This window comes from Charadrius vociferus, unplaced genomic scaffold (genome assembly GCF_000708025.1).
Source record: "Charadrius vociferus isolate BGI_N301 unplaced genomic scaffold, ASM70802v2 scaffold459, whole genome shotgun sequence".
In the NCBI taxonomy this organism is placed as follows: Eukaryota; Metazoa; Chordata; class Aves; order Charadriiformes; family Charadriidae; genus Charadrius; species Charadrius vociferus.
In genome coordinates, this window is record NW_009650249.1 from 2057535 (window position 1) to 2064187 (window position 6653).

Sequence of the window (6653 nt, forward strand, 5' to 3'; positions counted from 1 at the left end):
CCGGGGATGCATCTCCAGCCGGTGTGAGCTTTGTTCCCAACTGCAATCGCTTCCCTCCCACTTCGCTCCCGCCGGCGGTTTCCCATCCCGCTGACTCCGAGGATGTTTCTTGGGGTACCGGTACCCTGAGTTGGGGCAAGAGGGAAACTTGGAACCGCTGCCGGCACTTTGGAAACTCTCCTGCTTTCGAGCGGGACCCGTCTGCCCGCGGCCGGGGGGGGACGCCGGGATGTTGGAGCGGAGAGAAGGGAGAGGTTTAATTTTAATAGGATTGTCGGTCTTCGTAGTAACTAGGTGCCGTGCTTGCTGTGCCCATGAATCAGTCTGCATCAGGCTGCTGCGAGAGGGGCGGGCGAAGGGAGCGTGTGGGGTATTTGGGGGGTGGAGGGGGTGTTCTGCGAAAACCAGTGCCAACAAGGTCACGATTAATTATCCCGATTGAGTAGTTCATTAATGGAGAATCAGCATCCCACAATTTGCCCCTGCATCTGTGCCGGGGCTCATGGCAGCGAGGAAAAAGGGGGGGGGAGATTGCCGAAACGCGTGGCGGTCAGCCCGTGATGTCCCCCGGGGTTCATGGGGGGGATGATGGGGTGGCTGGAGGCAGTGATGGGAACGGGCTCTGGATCCACTCCGGAGATGATGGTGGCGTCCTGCTGACGGGCACTTTCTTCCCAGCGTTGCTCTTGTTCGTTCTCCATCCTTCGGAAGGCAGCGAGCGAGGAGGGGTCCCCACCTTTGGACAGAGGGGGGATGATCCGGCTTCCCAGGGGGGATATGGGAAACTTCAAAGCCCATCTTCAACCCCAGGGAGCAGAGCCACGGTGGGCTCATCCCCGGGCTGAAGTGCCGCCGTTCCCAGCGGGAATGGCCTCGCGTGTCCTCAGCTGTCCCCCCGGTTCGGTCTGTAAAATCTTGCTCTGCGCTCCGCTCGCCTTCCTCCTTATTTGGGATGAATCCGACGGGTGTTTGCTGCGTGTGCAGGAGTTTCCTGGCTTTCGGTCACTTTTTTTTTTTTTACCATTCAGTTCCCAGACAGGTTTGTTGCCGTTTATTCCCTGACATATCCCAGATCAGAGAGATTTTAATCTATTTATTTTAGGGGAAGAACTGAATCGGGGTGAGCTCCCGGGCTGGGAGAGCAGCTCCTGCTCACACCCAGGCAAACTTTGTGCTGCAGATTGGGGTCAGGCTTTCCTCTCCACCCCTCGCCCTCTGTGTCCTGGTGCTGCTGGCGTCCCCAAAGGCTTGCCTCCAAAATTGTCCCTTATCGGTGGCCTTTCCAGCCCAGGCTCACCCCGTACGCCAGCAGATCCCATCCCAGCCTGCGGGATGCTCTCCCAAGCTCCCCCCAAGCTCGCATGCCGCCGGCCGTGGGGAGATGCCCCCCACAGCACCCCATCCCGCAGCAGTGTCACCCACCCACCCCACGGGGGAAAGGTGCCGCTGGGTGCCAGGTATGGGTGGGGGGGTCTGGGTGCCCACCCACAGCCCTGGGCTGAGCCAGCCCCATGGTGGTGGAGGTGGTGGGTGCCACCAGGGTGTCCCCTCAGGTGACCAAGGCCAATATTCATCCCCGAGGTGGCGTCACCGGGGTGGGCGGACCAGGTAGTGCCATGTTTGGGAGGGGACGATGGCGAGTGGGGATGACACCAGACCCCAGTTTGGCTTCTCTTTGCCGCTTTGGCTGCTCTGTGCCACCTCTGACATGGGGTTGGCACGGCGGGGCTTGTGTCCCCCTGTCCAGGTAGCCCTGACGCCTGTCCTGTGCCCTCTGCACTGTGGGAGGGGACAGCCGTGCTCCCAGTGCCCCCAACAACTGGGGCTGGGGTTGGACTGGTGCATACTGGGGCTGCCTGGGAAGCCGTGCCCTGTTGCTGCGGGGTCAGCTTGTGCTCACAGCGGGGTGACCCAGCGAGCGCGCTGACGTGCTGCGCTTCCAAACCAGCAGCTAGCCCGTGCCTCAGTTTCCCCTAAACGGAGCAGTGTGGGTGAGGCTCAGCCCACCCTGGGGTGATGCCACCATCTCCGGCTGGTCCTCGCTGCCGTGCCACCTTCCTGCGGCTCCCCAGGTGTCACTGTGACCACACAGGCACCTTCTCACGTCCCCGTTGGTTCCACCAATAGTTGCAACCTGGTCCCTGGGGGATGTGCCCCCGGTCCCTCGTCACCCTGGCCACCGGGGATGCTGGTGGTGGCAGAGGATGCTGCACTGCTGCAGGGTGCTGGGGTGCTGCTGGCACCCGTGTGCAGGGTCCCCCACGCTGGGGTGGGAGAAGGCAACGCGTCCTGCCCGCTGCAGGCAGAGCCCTGCCCGCCCCACCCCATGCAGCCCAGACCTGGGGGCAGCGGCTGCGCCTCAACCAGTTTGGGGAAACTGGTTTTCAGGCCACGGCACGGCAGGGAGCCAGGGCAGCCTCTTTGGAGCATCCCAATATCCTACACGCTGCTTCTCCGCCGCTCGGCCAGGCGGTGCTGCCAGCGCTGGCTGTCTCTGTTCCCGGGGGACAAGGAGCACCTGCCAGATTTCGCATCCATTTGTGCGTTTCCTCTGGAAAAACCCCGGGAACCCACTTGCCAGACACCCACCGGCTCTGCCCCACCGCGAGGGGGGCTGCCGGGAGGTATTTATACTGATGAGGTGGGATGAAATCAAAACTCTTGGGTTTTTGCTGGTCCTCCCCATCGTCTGGGAGACTGAATAACAGGCTGGGGGGGTTCACGGTGGCTTAGAAAACCTTTCTCTGGGATGCCCGTTGTTGTTGGAAGGATTTATCTTTTCTTTATGCGAAGATGAGAGCTGCTGAGGTGGTTGGATGGAGAATTAACCCGGAGGTGATATCGCCCTGCTCACCGCTGCCAGCACTGGCATGGGGGTGTGAGAGCTGCAAGCCGTGACTCTTGTTAACTCTGAAGCCTAATGGTGTCGGTTGCAGATCAGGACAGTGGCGCTGCTGCGAGGGAGTGTACCCAACCTCAGAGGCAGTGATACGGGATAGCGGGATGTGAACTGCTGGAAGCTGAGGTCTGACTGGATCCGGCCAGCTGCTGTCCTGCGCCCCTTGGCCGTCCCACTCTCTACCCTGGGGCCGTGTTCAGGTGCTGGCACAGGGCAGGCTTGCTTGAGCGGACTCCTTCTCCATCCCAAAGCAGTGACCCCATTGCCTCCCCCTGCGGCGTGGGGCTCCCCAGGGGGTGGGATGTGGCTCCAGCCCCAGAGCTGGGTGGGGGACAGGAGATACTCAGCGCTCCCACCGCTGCCCAGCAGCATCACTCCGAACCGGGGGTTCATTTCTTTCTTTGTTTCTCTCTTTCTCCTTTAATTGGCTGAAAAAGCAAAGCTCAGTTGGCACCCCCCGCCCAGCTGAGCCTGCCGGCGTGTGATGCTGTGCCATGTCATGCTGTGCCACGCCATGCCGGCACCGGCATCCTTCCTCCTGCAGCCTCCCGGGGTCGGGGTGCCGGGAGAGGGGCCGCGGGTCCATCCCATCCTGCCTGCCCGAGCCGTGGGGTTCGCACGGGGCACCGAGAGCCTCTGGGATGTCACCTCCCCCATCGCTGAGCCTGGAGAAGGAGCTAAGGTGGTCAACTTAACGAAGGATGGGCGAAGGGAGAGGGTGGTCCCATCCCCTGCATCCACCACCAGCCCGGTGTGACATCCCCTTCCCCAGCGGGTCCCCGCTGCACCCTCGGGAGTGTCCCGGCACTGTCCCCTGCTGTCCCCATCACCCCTCCTGCCCTCATTTGCCCATTTTTGGCCACTAACCCTCCGGCTCCAGCACCGGCGAGAGTCAGTCGCCTCCAACATCTGCCAGCATCTTTTGTCCTCGTGCGGTTCCCATCGTGCCGATCCCCGGCGCGGGGACGGCACGAGGACAGCAGGGCCAGAGTTGCCCCCGGCCACCTTCCCACTGCCGGGGAAGGGGGAAAGGAGCCCGGGCTGAACTCTGGATGGGGGTTTTCAATTACACAATTAAATGCACAATTAGGTATAATTACCAGCGCTCAGAAGGCGCGACTGTTCATAATAGGCATGTAATCTACTGCAGTCACTGTTTATACTGCTCCTCTCCGCTCCCTAATGATTATGGAAAGCTTTCACATTTGCATGGTTGCCATGGAAATGGGGGGCTGACAGCGGCATCAGGGACGACGAGCCCCTCGTTTCCCCGCACCCCATCTCGTCTCGGCGGGATGGGACGCCACGGGTGCCGTGCTGCCTCCGCGCCCGGGGATGCTGCAGGGCGGTGGGCGCTGGCGCGGAGGGATGGGGAGGCTCCGGGGATGGGCAGCGCCGAGGATCCAGAGGCAGCCGCGGGGTGGGAATTGCATGTGTTAGTGGCATGAAAAACCCCAGCCCACCTTGTCACCTCCCTGGGTGACCACCCCAAGAGCCGCAGGAGGGACCGCACGTGCGGGATGGCCGTGGAGAAGCATCGCGGCCCGGCCAGACCTCCGCGTGGCCGTGCATCCTCCGGTGCATCCTCATTATTCACAGGCAGAGCTTTGCTTGACAGGCCGCTATAAAGGTTTATTGGCACACGTTTGGGAAGGCAGAGCGTTACAGCTCGCAATTAAAACCGCGATTAAAGTGCAGTACGTCTAAATTTGCAGGACCAGCTAATGTGCACCCAAGAGTATTAACGAGACCGGTTGAAGATCTCTCTAAATCATTCATGCCGGTTTGTAACAGAGCTGGGAGTGATGGGGACTGGAAAATAAATGTCTCGGAGGGCTGGGTTGTACAGAAAATAAAAAGGATGAGCCAGAAAACAGCCTGGCCCGACACCAGCGCTGCGAGAGCACGGGAAGGAAAGGTTGATGCACGATGTGATCAGCAAAGCCTAAAAGCCAGTGGCCTAATTGATGTGTGGGAAAATGAGTCTTGTCCAGCCAAACTCGGTCCTCTCTCTTCTTGAGCTCCCCAGTTTGGCTGCTGAAAGGGACTGAGCTGCCGTGATAGTGTTTAGACGCCGATAAGCAATTTGATTTAATCCCAGGTGGCTTTCTGTTAGGAGAAAAATTAGCGCTATAAAAAATCAATGATGCTCGTTTCAGTAATAGAAAGGAAGAAGGAATAAAATCATCGCCGGAGAAAACAGCCGGACCGATGGGACGGTGGTGAGCATCGCCTGGTGCGGGGCGAGTCGGGGACAGACTTGTGGATCAATGAACATCTCGTCTGAGCTCCTCGTGGCTTTGTGTGTTTATAGACCCCGAGCCCCGGGGGATGCTCTCCCCCAGCCCGTAGGCACCGGTGGCTCCCACCACATTTCCCCCCTGCGACTGAGCTGTCGGCTGCTCTCCCCCCGCTTTCTCTGGAGAGAGGGCCTGGGGAGGACCTGGAGGGGTTGAATAGTGGAGCAGGGAGAAGGATTCAGGGCTCAAAGTGTTCACAACTCATCGGGGAGAAATTCAATTCCTGATGGGAAACCCACATCCCTTTCTGGGACTCAGACCCGGGGCTGGAGACCCCTCGGGATGCTGCAGCCGTCGCTGGGTCCCGGGGCCTTATGGAGAGGGGAGAAAACCTCCAGGAGCACACGGCGGGGATGAGAGACCGCCAAAACCCTAATGCTCCCATCGATGCCGGCCGTGTGTCTTAACAGCTCCTCCAGCACCGGCCGGCGAGATGCAGGTTATTACGTATTGATCGCTGCGGCGCCTGGCCGAGCCGAGCCACAGGCGGGCGGGTGGCTTCGGAGCCCCCTCATCCCACCGGTCCAGGCAGTACCCCCATCCCTCATCCTCCCGGGGTGCCCGGGGATGTCCTCGTCCTCATGGCAGCGTGGAGCCGGGGACAGTTTTTTGGCTGGAAGTGATGGAGCATTGGGGGTTGAGTGGGGAGAAAATACCCTGCCCGAATCCCGGGGGGATGCTCGGAGGGGCAGAGGGGGCTCAGGACAGGACGGGCACTTTGGCATCTGGGTGGTTTTTTTTTCTCCCCCTCCCATTTGAAAGCAGTTCTTTCAATTTTCAAAATGTGTACGTAACGGCCTGGAAAACCGGGAAGGCAAAGTTGGCAGAGAGCAGCCCCGGTTGTATTTAAACAGGACATTAAACCCCGAGTGGTTTATTAATAAGATTAATAACGGCTTCCCTGTGCTTGGCTGGGAAATTTCACCCGCCTTTGGTTTTCGCTCTGCGGCAGAAGGAGATTTGGGGGAGAAAAAGCCAATTCCCCAAATGCTGCTTTGCCAGCACTCGGATGGGAGCGGTGGGGCAGGATGAGGTCCCCCCACCCAGCCATCCCTCCTGCCTTGCGCCATACACGGCACGTTTTCCTTATTATTTACAGTGATTTTTACACATTTTCCTTACTATTTAATGTTGGGGTAATGTTTCCCCCTTCCCCATCAGGGCTCGGCTGCTGGGTGCCCGCAGGGAGTCGGGGACCCCCGAGCTGGGCTGGGGGCTGGTTCTAGCCCGTGGTGGAGACAGTTGGGCGTGAATCACCCAAACAGGGGACTTGCCACACAGCCCTTTGTCACACGCGTGTGCAAGTTGCTCGCCGTGCAGGAGCGGTGCCGCATCCCGGCTCCAACCCGCCAGCGGGGACCACGTCCTCCCCTCGGGGGGACGCAGGGGGAGGTGCAGCCCCCGATCCCTCGGGCACCTCGGGGCTGGCGGGGGCGGCAATGGGGCTGCGAAGC

The 6653-nt window shown here is 60.3% G+C and overlaps 1 protein-coding gene across 1 annotated transcript in view; it reads left to right on the plus strand.

Moving 5' to 3' along the window:
• NKAIN1 (Na+/K+ transporting ATPase interacting 1) overlaps positions 1 to 6653 on the plus strand; it is a 37050-nt gene that overhangs the window by 321 nt on the left and 30076 nt on the right. The window lies entirely within an intron of this gene.